A 21,847-nucleotide genomic window follows, 5' to 3' on the forward strand; every position below is an offset into this window, starting at 1 on the left:
TTTGATCAATGTCAACTTTTTTTCCATGAGTGAGTAATCCATGACCTACTGACCTAAATCTCCAGCCACAGCAAAAGTTTGCCTGAGAACTGCTAGTCTGGTATGACCACAGCTCATTAAAAGACTACCATATTTGTGTTTTCTTCCTCACCTCATCAGTAAGAGAACAACACAGCACAGTTCATTAAGTAAATACAAAGAAAAAGGTCAACTCCTTATATCACGATCCAAGGCTAACACCATTTTACATGATGCACATTCAGGTAAACTACAAGGTAAATTTTGACCACAGTAAATGCAAAAAGAGCAGCTGTTTTCCTGCTGTCTGCCTGCAGCTATCTGGCAGAGGAATGGAAAGAAACCTGATTTAGGGAACACAAATACCTGCAAGTCCCAAATCCTGAGCTCAGATTAGAAGCCCACTTTGGGCTTTTGGATGGCTATCCTCACAGGACAAAATATAGTCTATTTTGGTAGGATTTTTAAAACAAAAAAGAAGGTTCACATCAGTATTTTCACTACATAAAGATGCTGCTAATATTTTTACAGGTTGAGTAGCAAAGGAGTTTATCTCACTTTATTTTTTGGTCTTGCTCTCCTTGCAGTCTCATATACTAGGGCAAAGCATGGTGTCTGTGTTTAAGGACTTCTGCAGAAAATGAAGAGGTGAAAATTATTTATGCGTTGAGCCCATAATTATACAACAAATTCACATTCTCTTGCTGGTTTCCACATTCTCACTTTACTTAAGTTACAGTGGTATCCTATGTATTTTCACCCCCCTATACAATCACGGACTTTGCATGAAAGATCTATGCACAGGACTAGTACAGCTATATTAAAAAAATGCTTAATTCAACATTGACAACTTCACCACATGAGGTCAAGAAGTGCTGACATAATATCCCCACAGGGCCTTTGGAAATAAAAAAGGCGAAGACAAGAGAATGGAAACAGTATGTAAGACACACAGACCAACAAAAAGAACAAGAGATTGTTTTGTAAAAGTGATTTCCAGGGTTCAAACAATTACTGCACATCTAACTAAAACCCAATTGTTCTCATCCGTGATCTTTAAAGCATTTTCTGTTTCTCACAAAAAGTTACACATAATATTTTTGTTTTCTGTTTTATAATCCATTAAATCAAAAACACATGAATGAGGTTTATGCAATGACATATGGAAGTCATTAATGCTGTTTTAGTTCTCAGCTAAGTACCCAATTCTGTACTCCTTAAGTAAGGAAAACTCTTACTGAAGTCAATGCGAGTTTTTCTTGCATAAAAAGAAAAAAACTGAGCACTAAATGTAATGATCTGTAGGCTACTAAAATTGCCCAGTGACCCCTATGTCAGTCCCTTTTAATAATAGATACTTTTTTTTACAGAATGTAAATTCTCGCTATACAGTGAGTGATTGTTTTCTGTTCAACCAGGGAACAATTTGGCTCCCACAAAGTCAAATGCAAAACGCTCCCTGACCTCTGTAGGAAGCAGGATTAAGACTTTTACATAGTTCCTTTATAAGAAATCTTCTGTCTTAACAGGCTGCCACTTTCTCGATTAGCCTTAGATGAGAGTGGGCTTTTGCACCAGTGTCAGTGACGTGTTTCTTGACAAAGAAAGTGCAGAAAAGCTTACCTGAACATCGCAAGGTGCAAATCACAAGAATTAAAACACTCAAACCCTTAGACATTGTCTAGAGAAAGTTCCCTGTCAGCCTTTTAAGGAGATAAGCAATCAAAAAATGATCAGATACTTTTTTTTTAATTAACAAATGCTTTAAAGTATTATTCATCTTGATCCCTACTCAACCTCGTGAAAATCAATTGCTAAAGAAACCAGTGAATGGGAGGAGGTTCAGAAATTTTTTTTCCATTTGCGAAGTAAAAGATATTGATAGGCAATTTCATTATGCCAAATACTCAAATAATGAGAGAAATATTGTTACATGAAGTCTCTGAATTCAAGTATTCTGCAGCAAATACTGCTCACATTCACTATTGCTTTGACTTCTTATTTGAGCGATATTCTTTCATAAATCTCTCTCCTTGGTGATTTCTCTGAGCTATAAGTCAACTGATTATTGAAAACTTCCAATGGAAACTGAAGACTGGAATGAATTATCAGTGAAAAGGATTAAAGAGCAATATCAGATATCATGACCTTCATGTATTCCCTGTCCAGCTGAACAACTTCATCTGTTTATTTGTGATATAACACTGTATACTGGCAAAAATTTGTGTATTATACAAAGGTATATAGACTTACATGGTCTCTATAGTCCATTAGAGAACTTGAATATTTTTAATTTTAAAGATATGTCTAAAACTATTAGAAATTGGAAAATGGTATTTAGCTGAAATTGTGTCACAGTGCAATGATTTCTTCTTCCAGTATTGTTCAAGGAGCTGAGTGAAGGTTCAAAGCTTCATGCATCCATTAGCAGCTTTCTAGCACTTCAGAAATTCTAAGTAAGGACAGAAGTAAGGGAAGAAGGATGGAAGGAAGTTACACACTCGTTCAGGTCGCAGTTTGCTGTGATGCTAAAACAGATTACACTGGATAGTATTAACTCTATAGAAAAGAACAGCAAACACAACTGAATCAATTACCATCAATTTCCATGCAGGCAGGATTTCACTGAAAAGTTCAGGTGAAAGTTTAGGCCCATGAAAGCAATGAAAAGATTTTTAGTTAGCTCAAAATGACAAGGAAAATACATTTATATAATCAGATTAGACTGCCCATTGCCAGTGTAACATCATTTTTTGATATAATTGTATTGAAGTGAAAAAGCCCCGGTATGTAAATATGCAACCAGCTGGCATCCAAGTATCTTTTATGATGTGCAACAAGAATGCAGTCAAGTAACACACTACATACCATTCCCATTATTACATGTATCTTAAAGCAGGCTAATCCAGAAAGCCAGATTTCTATAGAATGCAATGTATAGTCAGGCTGTTGGTGAAAAAAAAATGAAGAACAGTTTAAGAAAAAAAAGTTACTATTCTAAATGAAATCTAATGCATTGCCTCCTAGGTGGAAATGAACTCTTTTATTCCAGCTTACATACTGAAAAGTGATTTTTGAGGTTACTTCGTAACATATTGATTAGATTCTTAGGAAATTTAATGCTGAATGCCCAAATTCCATGGAGAAGTAAGTTTTCTTTATTCACTAGTTCTGCTGGGCAAATAACACCACGAATTACACCAATTCTGATGTATGTCTCCTTTGAAGTTTTTTCTTACTGTGTTCCACATAGTCATTGGTTCCTCAAATTGTTCAATACAGTGTTCTCTTCTGCTTTGTCTTTTCTGCGGGGATCAAATTCTGTCTAGGTAATATTTTGTAAGATTCTGAGAACCAGTGCTACCTTCAGTGGGCCAGAAATGTCTTGTCTGCTCTACTTTGCCCTCCCCAAATCTCTCTCAAATGTAAAAAGGCAAGAGGTTATCCAGCAGGAATCCTTGGAAATTCCTGTGTGTAACCTTACTGAAGACAATCCTTGACAGTGGTATTTCTAGACTAGGCTGTCCAGTCTAATCTCCAAGCTCACAGGGAAGTTACAGGCTACAGAAAATTATTCCTTGTACTGAGGTCAATAGTTCTAGTTTAGACTATTCTGATAGTAAGGCAGGAAAAAATGAAATTAGTTTTTTCCAGCTATTAGGAACAGATCAAGCAAGGAACAATAAGGACCTTTCATAGAAAAAAAAATATCTGGTTCATGATATTAACCTCCAAGTATGTGTGAAGGCCACACAAGAGCCATGAAGTCAATGATTAATCAAATGGAATTCTTATATATTTTTTCCAAACAGGAAAGGAAGGAGAAAATCAATTTTGATTTTCTTTGCACTTTCACCTTCATCTAGTTTTAATGAGCTAAATAATAAATACACATTTGAAAGTTACAGTTGCCAATGAGCATTATGACAAAGAATATTTCTGGTCACTTTGACAAAGCCACTAAGTCCTTTGCTATTCCAGAGTCAGATTATAACATAATTCTATGCTGTTGTGACTATATATTTGCTTAGATGTGGACTACACAGAAGTCGCTGGATGGGAAAAAGCCAATTCAAACAATTTTCCAGCAACTCTTCCAAGTTAAAGTGAAGGAAGTGTTTGGGCGACAAAGAGCTCTTTACTTCAGCAACCAGTGCTTAATCTACCGTAGGGACTACTGACTAAGATTCATGTTTCCCGTTAGGTTTCTTGTAGGTTTTGGACAGACATTTCTGAAAGGTCAGGATGGCCAATAACCTGCATGTGGCTTTTTTAGAGAGGTAGGCATGGAATGTCTAAAACTCCTATCCCCTTTTCACCATAATGAAAAGAAACAAAAATTTTCAGGAATATAACTATCTAGGTAGGTTATATTTTTAATACATCTTGCTCTTCTTCATCAAATGGTCTGTCTAAGGCATCTAAAAAGTAGAGCCTTATCTACAATTAAAAGCAACAGAAAACAAAACACACTTCTGACACTGGCATTGCTAATGTCATAGTACTAGCGTTTCCTCTATTTTAACCTTGCTAGGTGGCAAAATCAGGAAGGGATATTGTATCCTGCCCCAGTGGAGCGAACAGCAAACCCCCAGCTGATTGCAGTGGTGCCAGAATTTTACCCAAGAAGTTCAATCAGAAGAATAAGATTTACTGGATGTGTAGAGTCCTTGTAACATTTCATTAAAAAAAAAAAGAAAAAAGAAAAAAGGAAAAAAAAGCTAGTGGACAAAATAAAGTAACTTATACATTAGAGAACTAATGCTGAGTGTGAACACAAAGTATAACAAAACATTATTCTCAAGGAGTTATTTTCCTTTACCTCATACATTTAAAAACACATCACAAAAAGTGGGCAAGCATAAACATTCAAAGGGAAAGTCTGACAATCTCAGAGTGCATGTGCTTCTGTTGTAGCTTAAGAAGAGAAGTAGACCTACCAATTAAAATAGGATGAGAGCTGTCACACCGCAAGTTCCCTTCTACTTCTGAAGCTGCTGAAAGATGAACCTTATCACCACTTTGTGGAACTAAAATTGAGTGCCACAGTTGGTACCCAGACATAGTCAGACAATCCTGTCTGACTTGACAGCAAGCCAAAGCACTTCAAGGCTTTGGCCCAATAAGAACAGAAACGGTTGACTCACAGATGAGAAAGAAACCTAAGCGGTCCTCAGAATCTAATATGCAAACTGCTTGTGTGAAACTTGGTAAATGAAAGCCCCAAATTACAAGAGAAACGTCAATTCTTTTGACAAAAAAAAAAAAAATGCATGCTTACAAGGAGGCTCACATAAAAAATCCTTCAGTTGGCCAAATGAGCAGTTATGTTAAAATGAACTTATTTTCACAGGCAACGTAAGTTTTACAAAACAGGACAGAATTTTCTCAACACTCTGTCCTCTCTAACATAAATATTTTGGCACTGTGCAACTCTATATCTATATATGTGATCCCTGATCCCCTAAGAAATTGGATTCCTATTTTCAATAATTTGGCTATTTTTCTTGCATTTCCAGGACCAAGTCTTCAAGAACATGAGTAATTACATTGTGCTCTTTTACAGACTTTGGGACTGAGATCAGATTTTCCACTGCCCATTTAAGTAAGGGATAAAACACAACTCAGTACACAGAAAGAAGGAAGCATGATGGCCAGATCTCCTGTGTCATCTCTCTACCTCTACTTTTTTTTTTTTTTCAATTAATTTCCAGTGTTTATTCCTTTCTTCATATTTTTGGACCAGAAAAGATAGTTTTACAATCATAGCAAATGCTTTGTGATAGTAGCTTTTACTGCAAGCTTGGGAAGCATCCTTTTTATCACAAAACACACAGCAGCACATTTTTATGACATTAATTCAAAATTGCACCATGTGAATACAGATAGCATGCCACATGTGCCAGTGAAGCAAGTAGGGTTTCTAAGAGGCAATCAGACAGTCAATTCATTTTATATGACACAGTCAAAAGAATTACCAGTCACAAATGTCATTGGGATAGACACACATATTCAGAACTGTGGAGTGTCTGCCCTGGCTCTTGGAATGCATGACACACCCATGAATGGATGGATTCACCCAGAAACAAGTGTTTCCAGGTCTCATAAATTTAGCAGAGCAGTTACGTATGTGTCAAGGTCAACTAGTGGTGTGTCATCATGGTAGTTTATCCTAAGAAAAATCCATTCATGCCTATACTCAGAACAGCACAAAAGCTATTTAGGGACTATAAAAAGAAAATCTCTGGCTGAGAACTGTATACGATGCACAGAAGTCAAGAAATGACAGAAAATTGTCAAGATTTTCAGCAAATGCAAGAGTATGCTTACACATGTCCTTTAGCTTCTTAGGTATAAGCATCTGTGCTATGGTGATGAATCTACATAGATTATGGCAGACCATTTATGAGACATATGTTTTAAATTGCTTTCAATACTTATTGTAAATGACTGGAATTATTCTGTATGAATTAAATCTAATGTAATGCAGATGTTGGATGTGTTAAAATTAGTGTTTTAGGGACAGCAGTTTCTGAACACATTCTGTCAATGAAACTCGATTCACATTCGAGAATTTCTACTGCCTGTCAAAAGAAATAGCATCAAATGTAACATCAGCATCCAACTACAGATAGTTTAATAGGAAGATTTATTCAAAAATTAAAATATAACTGGTCAACAGTTTCCACTGAATCAAAGTTTTATTTGAAAAAATATATTGCTTGTGCTTAAAAACTGTTCTTCAAGCAGAAGACTGATATATTTCATTTTGTCTCTGTTGGGTCACTATCGAATGTTCTGTCTGTTGAACTGATCTCCAATATTGAGTCAGTTCAACGGTTTCTTATCAGTCCTCTGCCTCATGAGATGTGTAATCCAGAACCCCAGTCTTTCCTGCAAGTCTGGGTCCCCCAAAGATTTCCTCTCCTGTAGAGCAATGTGACCATCTACCCAACTAAATATTATCACATGCATCATCTAGGAGGTACCATCTGCCAGGGACTTGCTGCACAGAGAAACGTTCCTGAATTAATACTCTATAAAGGATGAAAGGCAATTCAGCACGTCAAACTAAAACATTTAGAGATGTTTTTCTATTTAAATAGAAAGTTCACCAGGAAACATATAAACCTTTCTGAACTGATATCTTCTGACACCTTTTGTGGGATTAGTATTTTTCAACTTTGTTCAGCACGAAAACAATATTACAAAACATCAGAATTTCCAAATGAGACAAACTGAGACTTTTGCTCCAGTTCTACATTTGGGCAAGCCACTAAGAATTTGCATTTTACCAAGTTTTGTGTGTTAAGGATGTTTAGTAAAAACTATTATTGAAGCCTAAAGAAACCCACATACTCCTTCATATTATGTATGTTGTGTAAAGAGCAAGAGGCAACAGCTGGGCAATTGCCTCCCTTGAAATTTCATCTCCAGAAAAGCAAATATCTCGGACCAATTATGAATTCAATTTCTATTCCCAGTAACCCGGTCACACCAACCTGTTGTTAATTTGGAGTGTTTTTTGTCTCTCCCGTAAGAGTGCTCTTTCACGGTTTGGTCTCTTGCAGAGTAATCCCATTAAAAGATAATCCCACTTATTGAATCGCCTTCCTGAAGCATAATTTTATGCATCGTCCCCTGGGCCACGGGCCTGGAAGTAGCACCCTGCCTGCAAGGGGTTGCTGGGAAGGTCAGAGCAGTACCCAGGGGTGCCACTGCTGGGAGTCCCTCCTAGGAAAATCCCTGGATTTGCTGCTCTTTTTCCAGCTACTGGGGGAGCCTGTCAGTAGGCAATGATAATTTTACTAGGCAGAGAAGAAAAGACAGTATCTAGCTTTTATGGACATATATACCCTCACCTTCATTTCGGTCCTGTTAGGAGAAGCACTTAAAATCGGAAGCATTTGAAGTGAGCCAGACAGCAGAAAAGTTTAGGGAGCAATACTTCACCTTCTGACCAAAAATTGCAGAGTTAAAGGAAAGATCTCACCTACTTTCAAGGTCATTCTTTTTCAAATGGTCAAATCCACATTTACATATAGATATGCACTTTCAACAGTACAAGAATATATTCAGACATTGATAAAACAGTGGCCAAAGAAACCATTAGCACTAGTGTGAATTATTCTTTAAAAACCTACATCATATGCTTCCAAAATAATTGATGTCTGCCTCCAGGGCGAGATGCAGCCAGACACCTCCCCACCACGTACTGGGGAGCACAGGCCCCCCATGCCGGGAGCTGTTAACGGGGGATTACAGCACCCTGGCCTGCTCACTCGCTCTCCTTCTCTGTGAATTACAATCTACGAGCTGTGAAGCTAATAGTTCTGTCATGCACTGTGTTTCCCCCAAAGCTGTTAAAAATTAATGAACCACTAAACAAAAATCACATGTTCGCCATCTAAGAGGCTGATCCTCACAAATAAATGCACGCAGAGCAGGCTGGCGGCATGCCGCCCTCGCGTCCCGACGGTGTCAGCGGGATGCTGCGCGGGGCCAACGGAGCAGCTTCATTTACGAGACTGAGCCTCCTGCAGCCTCTCTCTCTAACCAAGACTTTACGTGATGCTGTGAGAGGTTCCCGTGCTCAAAAAGTTGTCTGACAGGCATAATTTCTCAGGCCAAATCCTTTCTTTGACATGTATTTATCTTTCTTAGGCCGACAGAAATTTGTTTGAAAAAGATTTCCTTGATTTTTCTTGTCTCTTAGAATAAAAGCTTTTAAGTAGTGTTGCAGCTTGTTTTGAAGTTTTTCTGCCACAAAGCAGCCATCAAAGTTAATTCCCACATACTTTTACAGCCAGGGAACCATCAGTCTAGAAAACTACAGGAAAAAATACTTAACTTTGTGTCTTAATTCTTTTGTGATAGCAAAATATAAGGAATAAAGAATAAAATGAACAAAATAAATAAAAGCACTACATAGGCAGACTGACTACAGGGACAAAGATATCACTGTCCACTTATCTAATTTCTCCTATTATATTTAATATGCAGTTATCCAAGTGTCTATTGTCAAGGCCTAGTAAGATTTGGTTTCAATGTTCAACATTCAGATATTCTGATAGGAGATGGAAACATCACAGAGACTAGATGGCAACACAGGCCACAGGGCAAAAATATTCCTTGCGTTTATCCAACTATATGCAGGACAAACTCCCTTGAAATCAGTGAAGTCTGTCCCTCTTGCATCAAGATTTAATTTGATCCCAGGAATGAAACTACTGTGTCACCATTATTAGCAAGCATTACTATGGTCATCCTAAAGTGACACAATAGCAAGAATGATTACAGCTTTTTTTTCAGTACCGCATGTCATTATTAGAACAGAATAGCTCTCTCATAGCAGTATTTAATTACTGCAAAATAAATTAAATAATTTGATAAAGATTAATTAACAAAGTAAATATTTTCTTATATTTATCAAAATACATTCAGCACTCACACAGAAGTAATTAATTACTGCAAAACAAATGAAATGATTTTAACCATTTAATTAACAAAATAAATTGTTCTTACAATATATTTGGCATTAAAAGATTTTCATCTCTCATATACAAGTAATTAATTATTGTAAAGCAAAATTAAATCATTTGTTCTGGGTTTCATTTGATGTTCTGAGCTAAGTATATTGTAATGATTGTGTTACCATCTTTTAAGTCTCTGCTGAAGTTTGCGGGTAAGGCAGAAATGAATCCTGCTGCTTAGTTTGCAGGCAAAATCCTTTTGCTAGCCACACAGTGTCTTTTCATAGAACACAGAATTTCTTATGACAGCTTTAGTGTTATGCTTACTACCTCTTACAGAGAAAATATTAAAAGGGATTTCTTTGGAGCATTTCTTCCAGTTTTCCCAACATTTATTTGGTTTTCCCTACATAAACAACTTCAGCTCCTGCCAGCTCCAAATGCTGTGATAGCATCTCCTGCATAGGCTAGTTCTGAAGTTTTAAAATTAATCACATAAGGAGTTGATCATTCCCTATAACCTAATTGAGTTTTGCCAAGATTTCCTGGTGGGACCACTCAGATTAATCATCTACTTCTGTTTTCCAGTTCTGCCAACCCTTCTTCCTGGCTAAAAGGCAAACTTATGATGAAAAACAAAAATGAAAATAATTCAGAATGTTTCTGTTTTTCATCAAGATGTCAAATTTGACTGGCTGTGGACTCCACATGTCTCTGAGGAGAAAACATGGGACTGTGGATCTCAAACAATAAGTAAGGAGGCTGAAGGAAGCAGGGACGGAGTGAAGAATTAGAGGTTGGAAGTCCATTACCTCTGTGCCGAGATGAACACCTTCGTTATTCTCCCATTTCTACACCAAGTCAGCTAAAATAAATCCCATTACTGCTCGTGTAAGTTGTGTCACCTTTATCCACAGCATTGGCCCAGCCACATATCTCAAACTACCATACATTTAGGTCTTGCAGCTTTGCAACACCTGCAATCAAACTGGCCTGTCACATCAGCCCACTGAGTACTGTTGACTCTTAAAAATCATGTTGCAAATCTCTTCCTGCAATGTAACGGCTATATTTCAGGAAAAAGATCTCTTCAGGCACTGCAGAGCTGTGTGGCCTCCAGGGTTGGGTTGGAGGCTGAATGTCTCGGTACTGTGATGGCACTAAATTCCCTTGGAAGTAATTCAAAGACAAAGACCACTAACTTTATTACCTTTGAAAAGCTTAATTCTGCAAGCACATAAAGGAACTTTATAGGAGCAATTATTCTCAGAGTTCAGTAAAACTGGACTATATTCATCTGTAGGTAGATTCGAAAAATTGGACATTGGTATTATGTCCATCTTACCTACTATGAAGTTACTGATGTTATTTCCATCTAATGATGCTTTCCTCTTAATATTTACACATGCTGTCTGTAATCCAAACTGAGTAGAATTCATCCTTCTTTAATGCTATATATAAGACATAATGCCATACGGAAGACAAGGTATTGTGCCAATTTCTGTACTGCAAAGCACACGCATGAGCAAAGGAGCAACTTTGCCACTTTCTGACTGAATTGCTACCTACACAATGTTAAATGTTTCCCAACTTTTACAACTGGCATGGTTTCAAACTCCTACAAATGGAAGCCACATCCAAACATCAATAAGTCTGGAACTAGCAAAAGGAGCAGGAAGAGGTACCCAAAACTGAGTAATATGCACACTTGGGCCAAGTAAAGTACTTTAAGAGACAATTTTTGCTACTTATCATGGATTTACATATGAAATTCCCACTGATGCCAGTAAAAGTTACATACTGAAGACAAAAGGAGAGAAGTAGTCAAGATTATCTACTCAAAGCAAAGTAATTCATGATTTTTTCTGTTGCACGAGAGCTAAGAAAATGCAAGAGTACCATGTTATTAGTATTATAGAAGACAGGTAGATTCAGATCTGCATGTGAACTTTCTCATATCTAGGGCAAGCTTTGGATACTTATAATGATACCTTTCATTCGAGGATATCAAGTGGTTTTACAAATATGAGGATTGCAACCTGAAAAGTAGTTATAGATGTGGAATGCATATGGAAAGATGAAAAAGTGAGGTACATGGAATAATACAACAAATCACCTCTACCACGGTAGAGTATTTCTGCTTTCTGCTTTCTGATGGAAAAAAAAATCCATTAGTATTTTTAACAAGTCCAATAGCTATGCATTTATACTGAAATGAATCAATTTATAGAAATAACTAGAAGTCTTTAACTTTACAGCTGAAAGAGTCTACTTTGTAGTTTACATACAGTAGGTAGGGAGCTAATGGTTCATTTTCCAGACTAGAAAAGCACATGGCATTAGTATTTTTGAAATCTATCCAAGCTTCAAGTGTTTATATAGTAGTTGGTAAACTGTAACAGCTGCTTACTGCTGAATTGAACAGGATACCTGGTCTAGACATTTAGACACAGATGACAGTACCCTAAATTATGCACTGCTAGTAGGTATGTTGCATATTTCATACACTTGAACTGCCTAAGTAGGCTTCAGTGAGCAAAAATGCTAGGACAATTACATATTTTTTCAAAGAAATATCTTCTCCTCGTAATGCTTTCTTGGTTCTAAAATTACTTTTTGTAGTGTTATGCTTACAAGGATAAGCTTTAAATATCACACCACAAAACCTCATGGGCTAAATTATTTTTATTTTACACCAGTATCTAGTGACCTCAGCTAAGTCTTCACACAGCACAAAAGACCTGATCACTGTAAGGGAGTCAAGAATGGAGGTTGGCTAAGGCATTCACTCAAGATGCAATAGGTAGGATTTCTCTAGTGAATATTGAATTATTCATAAGAACAGGCTATTTCAAAATATCCTAGAGCCTGATGGTCAGAACACTCTTCCTGAGGAGATACGAGACATATTTTCTACCTAAAAAAGCAGGAAAGAGATGAATCTTGTCCTCACACACTCTCAATTAGTCGCCCATTAGATAAAGCAGTGGGGACGTCGGCAGCAACAGCAGCACCAATTTTGGGATTCTAACCCTGCTCACAAAATGTTTTCTTCTAGGCAGAATTATGTAGTGTATTTAATTCAGGTTCATGAATAGTTTCATGACTGTCCAATTCTAAATGCAAACTAAATGGAAGAAAAAGACTAAGAAGGGAAACAAGTAGAGATGATACCTATTATAGCCATTGTTTACACATAAAGTAGATCACTCTCACATTTATTATTACCAATTAAATTATTTCCTACAATAAGTTCACAGCTGCAGAGGGGAAGCTAAATTCAAGGATCTGAAGTCGATAAATACAAGGTATACAATTAGAGCATCACCATACTATCTTTTCCGGGTAAGGAGAAACCAACACATTACAGCAGTTGATTGTTACTGCACTATGCTAAAGTAATAGCCACTGTAGACCACTGTTAGCCTGTTTCTGTGCAACCAAATTATTTTAAAGTCACTCTAGTGGTAATTCAGCTTAATACCCCTGATTTCACACTGAAAAGATCAGGGACATTTAGTAACAATGGCAGATAAGGACTGGAAGAGGCAAAAATGATGGTCACCTGTAGAAGGAAGGAGACGGGGGAAAGAGAGGCTTGTAGTTATATATCCATGAACTTAACTTCCACAGGGCCAAGGGGAAAGAGTAAGCAAACAAATGATTGTCAGTACTTCGAATAAAACAAGATGAGAACACGCCAAACTGCAAACGCTATCAAAACGAAATTATGTCAAAACAATCTCTTTTCCTCCCATGACAGGGTAATAGCCTCCTGAACAAAGGAAAGCACTAACCACATATATTGGGTTTTTCTATAAAAGCTTCTGACAGTGTTTCATGTGACATTATATGCAACTACAGAAGCACGAGCTAGAGGAAGACAGTACAGGGTAATGCAAAAGTGCCAGTAGTCACTATTAGTGCATGATTAACTTAGAAGGTGTCTTGAGCAGAGTTTCACAAGGGATTTTCCTTTATTTTTGTTTTTTCTGTATTTTCCCTCATAAGCTGAATAATGATCACTTACAGATGACACCAAAGTGGAAAAAACAGTAAGCATACTACAGAATATTTGAAACTAAGATTATTTTTACAAATTTGGAGTCATAGACTGAAAGGTCGTGGTTAACTGAGTCTGCCATCCTAGCAACTCATAGTTTCTTATAGTTAGAGCAGTTTCATTTGTGCGTGTGTGTGTCTATGTATCTATAAATATAGATACATAGATAGATAGATACAAACACACACACATATATATATCTCAACTAAGAAAGGTGAGTGGTTTGAATGCTGTGAGATGCCATAGCCAAGGTCCCCCAGAGGGGAAGAGCAATTGCTCAATGCTATGTAATCTTCTGAATAGGAGTTGAATCAACACTTTAGGACATTTTGGCCAACTTTGCAAGTCCTTAGTTGAGTTATCAGCAAAGTCTGGTTGAAGTGGCAAAGATTATGGTAGATCTAGTGGGCATTTCACCCTTCCTTTGCACAGATCATTACGATCAACTAAGATTAACTGTGGTTTCCTGCTCTAGTCCGACTTGAAGCTTAAGCACACAAAGCAAAATATCCAGGATCATATGCTGCAGGAATTGATTTACTGTTGGAAACAAAAATATACTGGAAACAGTAATGTAGTACAAACCTGACCTGATTTTTTTCCCCAAAGAATAGAAGGAAGCACTTAGAAACGTGTGTGCATCATTTTCCTAGATATAAACTAGATAAATAACAAGCATTTATAAAATATTTCAGTATTTTACTGACTACATAGTTTGATATATATCTCTCCTCAATTTTTTCCAAATACCTTTTCTTAATTTTTATTCTAAACACAAATCCCAGCCCAGTTATCATCCCAGGCCATCCTGTTGTCCCATCCTTACAGCAAAGTGGGTAGCAAATCCCATCATTAAGCCTTGTTTCAGGGGGAAAAAAAAAGAAAGTCCAAAACAAAAGCCTGGGACAAGACCAAAATGTTAGTAAGGCAAAATATAGTCTGTGCTACTCAGGTTCATTTTGTAGAAACAAGTAGGTTTTTATTCATCATGTTGCCCTGGCAAAACATTAGATTTTCTGACATTTTGAATAGCTGTAGAAAGATATTTCTGCCAGTTTTGCCTAACATGCAGAACTATTTTCAACATTCACCTTACTTAAAGAGATTTAGCAAACAATTATATCAAATTTTGGATCCAGACACAATTCATGTTCTCACACTGAGATGGAAAGAAATTCCTCAAGAACAGCAGCATTGCAGTGACTGGGCTGTTTGTTCTTGGTCCACCTGTTAGTCATTTGAAAGACATGTCTGCTCCGAAAGGCAACTGCTTAGGATGCCAACCTCCTCCCTTCACAGGCAGATCCAAGCAGTAGCCCCCACACTCACTCACCTCACTACTGCCAAGGTGAGACATGGAGAAGCCCCCTACTCCTGGCTTCCGCAGGAAGAAAGCAGGCAAGCAGACCGGGAGGGAGGTATGTGGCCCTCCACACCTTCAGAATCAAGCAACCAGCACTTCAGGTGCACTGCAGACCTCACCCACTGGGATAAAAGCTGTTTTACCGACATTTTCTGCAGCAGGCAATAAACACTATGGCCCAAACAAGCAATTGCAAAACATGCACACAAGCAATTCAGTACTCCTTGATAAAATGGGTATTTTCTAAGAAGCAGCTTTTAATTAAAACAAAGAAAATTAAAGGTTTAGATCTTTGCTATATGCTGCCTTGTAATTATCAATTTCATTCTTCAGTAAAGAAAGATTACGTTCAGTTTTGGAGAGCAGCAACAGGCAGCAGGTAGATCTGTGAGACCACAGTGTGAGAAGTTCACTGGCTATTCACCACTGCTTGCCTCTTCATGTTACAATCACTGGAAGTGATCTACACCAGGAAACCAGCAAGATTATCCAAAGCAGCAGAGTTAAATTATCAGATAAAACTTCGTCAACTTACACTTTGGTGTATTTAAGTAGTGCCACTGGCAAAGGGAAGTGAAGTAACAGGTCATGATAGAGCAGAGCTGGAGGGACAGTCTGGGTGGTATCAGGAGAGGAGACTGATGCTTCCCCAGAGTTCTCAGTTTATTCTCTGGAAGATAAATAAGCAACTTGTGAGATTGATTTTAAATGTAATTTAATATCTGCAGGCTCCCTCAGTAATTTCTTCTGCCCTTAATTTTAGGGTTACTATACAAAATCATTTTTCATGACTGAATCATCCAATAGTGAATCCTACAAAAGCAAAAGACTGACTACACCACCTGCAGCAGCTGATAAGTTTCCTTAGGCTGCCTGAGAGCATGACACCCCTTAAACAAGTCCAGGTGCTACATCACCAGAACAAGGCACTTGACTATTAGCAGCATATTTTTTAGGGCTTTGCTAATAATCAGTGCCTGGCGAGGAAGCATGTCAGTTGGACAAATACTGTGGCTTCTTCATATTGCACTGTGTCTTCAGGTTCTTTTCCCATGAATCTGTAGAATAAACAGGTCACGTTATCTTCCTTGCTTCTTAGCATCCCAATATCCCTCTCACTCTGAATAGTTATGTGTTACATAGAGGAAAATGATGGACAAAACCGGAAGAGATAGCACAGTATTTCCCAAAGTACAAAAACACAAGCAAATCCCAGCTCTTACCTTAGTCAGAAATGGCTATCATATGGACTAACTGGATTAGCAATACCTAGCATGCCTGCTGGATAAAAGTTCACTCAGGCTTTAAAGGAAGAAGCTATGGCAGGAAATTAAAAGAAAACCTCAAACAAGATGGCCTTATTAAGCCTCATAGGGAATGTCAATATAGCATTACTCATTTTTATTTAGTTACAGCTGAATACACTGCTGAGAGGAATGCTCAGAATGGGGACTGCTGATAGAGTAAAAAGTTGGGGGGGGGGGGAGGGGAGATTAAATACTTTCACAGGAGCTTCAGTATAGAAATATTGTGAATTAGCCAAAAGCTTAAGAGTGCAGCTGATGCAGATGTCTGTCCTGCTGAAAGATGTTTTCTCTGCAGCATAACTTGCAAAACACTTCCTGAAATATAGGAAGATTCTGCTTACCTGAAAAAAGAATGCTTGAAATTGCTTACTGGTTGGCGGCGTAATATATTTATGAGCACACCTGAGGCAAAATAAAGACAGATAATAAACCATCGTGCTCACGTATCGCACACTTCAAATAACTATTATGATTATTTTTCAAAATGAATATGAAAATGACTCGTTAAATGTATAATGAAGGCCACGTAAGGAGTTTCAAAAAGCAGGTATTGTTATCAAAGGCAGCCATAAGTTATGAAAGCAAGAGAGCTGAAACAAAAGCAAATGAAGGAGCATATGTAAAAACCTACTAGTCATTCCAGAAATTTACAGTCACAAAACAAAAAACGCCAAAAGACCAAACCTTCCAGGAGCCACAGAATTATTCTAGATAAAAAAGAAAAAGCCTGTCCAGGGACTGGATTAAGAACTTAAGAATATAATCCATAAACAAATTTAAGCTATGTTCCTCTGGGCAGTAGTAAGGAAAAGCTGATGGTGTATGTTCAGAAACTAGCAAGGAAGAAGTACGATTCATCATACGGTGGGATAAATTACCATTATTTTTTTCACCAGCAATTCAGCCAGTGAGGCTGTGCCCTCCTTATAAAGAAAGAAAGCTGATTTCCATATAAAAGAGCAAGCTCCTGATATTCACGAAGGCACTGAGAAGTAATGCCTCTCTGGTGGGAACTGCTATATGCTACGCCAGCACATAAGTATGATAGTTCTGATGCTAGATGTGCCTTATATATGTATTCTATTCTGGAATTTTTATTCTTAAAGAATCACCCTGGAATTACCTAACCAATTCATTTTTAAGCCAGAATAACTGCACATAGTTCATAATGAAATATTTTTTCTAGAAACAATGTCTATACAGGGCAGCTGTATTAATTTAGCTGAAACAGAGTCATTTTGTATAAATATATGAATACATTTTGTCATGTAGATAGATATTAACTGACAAGTGAAGTCACTAGGAACATCACAGCAGATGAAATGACCACAGCCAAATGAATTGTTTGAGACCCATTTGTTTGTTTACTAATCATCTGCATTTGTTTACAGTGGTTGTATTTAGACAATGTGTTATTACTAAATCTTCCTTTGTTTCTAGCTTGTGACTCAAATCTACTCTTTTCTTCTCGCATCTCACTGCTTTCCTCTCTTTTTATTCTTTCTTTTTCCTCCAAAATTAGAGAGGGTACAGACTAGAAAAATAAGTTACCAACACTAGTTTTCAGGGTTCTATATCTTGTTTTCTATTTCCATTACAAATATAACGGTCATGCTTTTCCCTCCCTTTTTGTGAAATTTTGGGTTGCTTAATATGGAGAAGAGCAATGGAATCAATAATACGTCTTAAATGTTAAAGACAAACTTAGATGTGATCACTAACTTGAACGTTATGCTATGCCCAGCATATTTTGTTGCAAGAGTCTTCTTGCTAATATATACATGGATGTTGAAAGCAGAAATGCATGAAATTTAACCGCTTAAAACTTTCAGGTCTGGGGAGATGTAGTTCTTTTCCTCTGGTTAGCAACTGAGAATGGCTACATTTTTCAGTAGTTTTAACATAATTATGCCCTTCTCAGTGACTGTCTAGTATAGATCAGAATTTCTTCTTCTTCAAACAAGGTAACCTATCCATGTACAGCTATCTTGCTGTAGTGTTGATGTCACACTTACACTTCTTCATTAACAGGAATCTGCCTCAGGCATCTTTCAGAAATGAACTAGCCATCAGTAGAGGCTGCATGTTTCCTTCCCCTAAACTACCTTTTTAACACAAAAGTTGCCTCCTATTAACCTCAAATTTTGTTTGGGCTACCATATCCAGAGTTCTTACATTGTTTGCAATTATTTATCTCAGATATCAAAAGTCATTTCATGGAAATGATAAGACAGGATGCCTTTTTCCGTTCACTTTACTGACTACAATAAAGGGAGCCTAATAGAATAAAAGGATGTAATAAAAGTGTGCTGGAATTGAAGTGGATATGGACAAAAAAGTTTCAAATGGGAACTCCTTCAAACCATTTCTCGATGTTGCAGATGCAGTGGAAACAATGGTAAAATGAAGGCTACAGTGAAGATGAACTATTAGGCTAGTAATTCACCTTCTGTCAAAAAAATAAAAGGCCTATTAGTCTCATTTTACTGTTACTGTGTACACCAGGTAATCTTTAAATGTCTTAAAGGTGTGAAGTAAAGGTTCATCCATTATCAATAAACACCATGAAAGTAAACTTGTGAAGGCATCGACTGTGTGGTCTGTACACTCTAAAATATTATATCTGTCTATGTATTAGTAACTGACATGATTTATATATCACTTCTAGAAATCTTAACCACTGCTACCATCTGCTGGTTAATTTACCCTTATATATACTTGCTCTCAAGAAAGGAAGAAAGAGAAAAAGATAGGAAAGCATACTGGACAATGCTTATCAAAAAGAAGTTAGTTTTGTAATTTATTCACTTAAATATTCTAATACAGCTCTTCTGTTGTCAGAGATGAACAATCTTATTGCCATAGGATGAATAATCCTTTTATTTCTGAATTATTCACTGGAGGAATCCCTGACAGTAAGAAAGAATGACCTGTGATATTACTTTCCTCCGTTTTCATTTTCTCTTCCCATAGTACCTCTTGTAACTAGGTCACTGTTGTCTGCTTTGTAGAATCTTCCATGTTGAAAGAGGGAAATATGCCAGTGCTGCATATTACTGCTTTAGCAGCCGAGTTGGTGTTGAATTCACTTTTATGGTGTCTGTGGTTCAAGTAAGAGGAAGAAAAAAAACATAACTGTCTCTTGGAAAGTTGTATTAAGCAGCTGCAATAATTGCTCTATATTAAAAAGTTACACAGACAGTAGTTGCCATGACAACTGAAGCTTGAACAGTTATAGCAGGAAAACATCTTACCCCGTAATGTTACTGAAAACTAATGCTAATAATTTAACTGTATGGTTAAAAACTGATCACACGTGCTCCAGCAACTAAGATTAAAATTTAAGGGAAACCACTACCATGACCGAAAAATGTATTGTTCCAATAGAAAACTGAGGAAAATAAAAATATACAATTCCTGAAAAGCATTCTAACAAAACTGTGGTATTGAGCAGTTCCGCTAAATAACCACAGAAAGCAACAGAAGTCCTCGTTAAAGTATCTGCTTGGAAAAAAATCAACCAGTAGTGTCTGGCAGCGAAATCCACGGGCAAACAACAATGATGAGTCTAAGCCAGGCTGTTTGGATGAGGATCTACACTCCTTCACAGTTCATCCGTTTTCAAATCTATTCTTATGTTTCAGCCCAAATTTCAGGTTCCAGTCAGGATGTCTCTGAAGTTCCAGTGGTCTTTGATCCTTCTAACCATCACTAAATGGAGGAGTTGGTCAAAAAACTAGTAAAATAACGATCATGGATGGTGGAGCATATTTGTCTTACTCTTCAGTGCTGAAGAACTGGACCATTGCACATAGTAATTCACCAGTAATTTTAATTCCTCAGTAGCATTGTATAGAATTCTGTAAAAATTTCCTGATTTGGGTATCTTCATCAGGTGGACAGGAGATGCTTATTGAGAAGTTAGGCTAGTTCTAAAAGCAGAGGTAGCAGGCAATACAGTCTCTGGGTCCTCTAAGTATTGTAATGCTAGCTTCTGGGGCAAAAAAATGTGTGCCAAACTCATTTCTTTAGCATTTATGTAAATCATGAGTATAAATTCACTGAACAGTAATAGCCCAGTTTTGCCCTGGTGTAACCAGGTCTTCAATTTTAGATCAGATTTACAGGGGAAAATTGTAGCATTACATTCTTTCTAAATTAATGATCCAGTTAAAATAAACCAGACCTGAGCTTGTAAACAAGGGTGCATCTAAACTTTCAATGTTCCAATTGTTTAAGAACATGTTTTATTTTACCTCTCTGTCTTTTAGTTTTGGTGAGAAAAGAAACTAATAACCAACCAAAAAGAAAAAAAAATTAAAGGTTGCTGCTGTGATCCTTCCAAGTGGGCTAAAAACCAAGATATGCTGGCAACCTCATGGAAATGCCTCACTACATTTGTAAGATTTCTAGACCATTTTACAGACCAGAGAGCTCTGACTAATCATCCGTATTTTTATGCTTATCTTAACAGAACTCCTAGATTTTTATTGCATCAGTCAATATGTTGCCATGGCAGGGAGATTGTTTCTGAAATTACATACATTTGTCCTACATTCCCATTGCTAAAAAGCAGAAATCTTTTTTAAGGATGAGGTATCAAAAGCCACTTCAGCCACTGAATATTCTTGGCAAATCAGTTTGAAGAATAAATGAATTAGAACAGAGCATAATTTAGATAGGAGAAAAGAGGAATAATGGGGTCACATGAGGCTAAAGTCCTACTTTTGACTTAATTCTGCTCCTGTTGATGTCAGAGGGGGCAAAAAAGGCCAGCGCTAAGCACTTCTGAAAATCCTGCCCTAAGGTTCAAATATACTTCTAACATAGTAACCAGGCCTTTTGTTTTCTCTTTCATTAAGGCTAATTCCAAAACAATGGAATCAAGCAACAAGGCAGGCTATGCAGTTACCATGTTAAAAATATTTTTGTTATGATTTTATGCTGTGGCTTTTTCTCATCTGGCAGCGGCCAAATCTAAAACTAGAAGTTTCCTGTCTTACAGCCACACATCTGTACAACTGAGGGATCCAGCAATACGTGGAGCACACGGGAACACAAACCACACCATCCCTTTGTGTGCTGAACAGAACAAGATACTAGAAGAGCACCCTTAAAACAGAAGTAGTAGCTGCTCTTGAATTTGTTGTCCCAAATTTGCTTCCTCTCAGCTTGAGGTTAATATAATGTATACTAACTAACCGGCCATTTTTCAGCTGAGCTGGTCAGCATGGCTTTCTTATTTTGTGATTAAAAAAAATAACAAGAGTAGGATTGTTTAGCTTTGCTTATTAAAAGAGACTTTAGAAATCACCTCAGCACATAAACGGTGCTATTTTATTTATACCGACATCTCAACACCTGATTAATTTCTTTAAATAAATCTCTCTGGCACAATTTGTACATATCTGAAAACCACCACGTAATTTGGCACAATGTGATACAGTTGGCAGCCTCTGCTGAAGAAAGCTCCAGGACTGGAACTAAGAGGGTTACCACAAGCCAGGACTGAGGTGCATTAAAAGAGTTACATGGGGAGGTTTTCACAGTGGTTGCCCACACCATCACTGATCCAAGCCATTGCTATTAGTTTCTCACTTTCAGGAGCATTGAAGTCATACAG

The 21,847-nt window shown here is 37.3% G+C and overlaps 1 long non-coding RNA gene across 1 annotated transcript in view; it reads right to left on the reverse strand.

Moving 5' to 3' along the window:
- Nucleotides 1–21,847, reverse strand: part of LOC135324285 (uncharacterized) — a 38,418-nt gene that overhangs the window by 15,661 nt on the left and 910 nt on the right. Inside the window, exons 2-4 of the long non-coding RNA XR_010385651.1 lie at nt 19,201–19,324; nt 16,566–16,626; nt 15,453–15,587 (exon numbers count right to left, since the gene is read on the reverse strand). This is a non-coding gene — a long non-coding RNA (uncharacterized LOC135324285). The remainder of the gene's footprint in view (nt 1–15,452; nt 15,588–16,565; nt 16,627–19,200; nt 19,325–21,847) is intronic.

This window comes from Dromaius novaehollandiae, chromosome W (assembly GCF_036370855.1).
Source record: "Dromaius novaehollandiae isolate bDroNov1 chromosome W, bDroNov1.hap1, whole genome shotgun sequence".
In the NCBI taxonomy this organism is placed as follows: Eukaryota; Metazoa; Chordata; class Aves; order Casuariiformes; family Dromaiidae; genus Dromaius; species Dromaius novaehollandiae.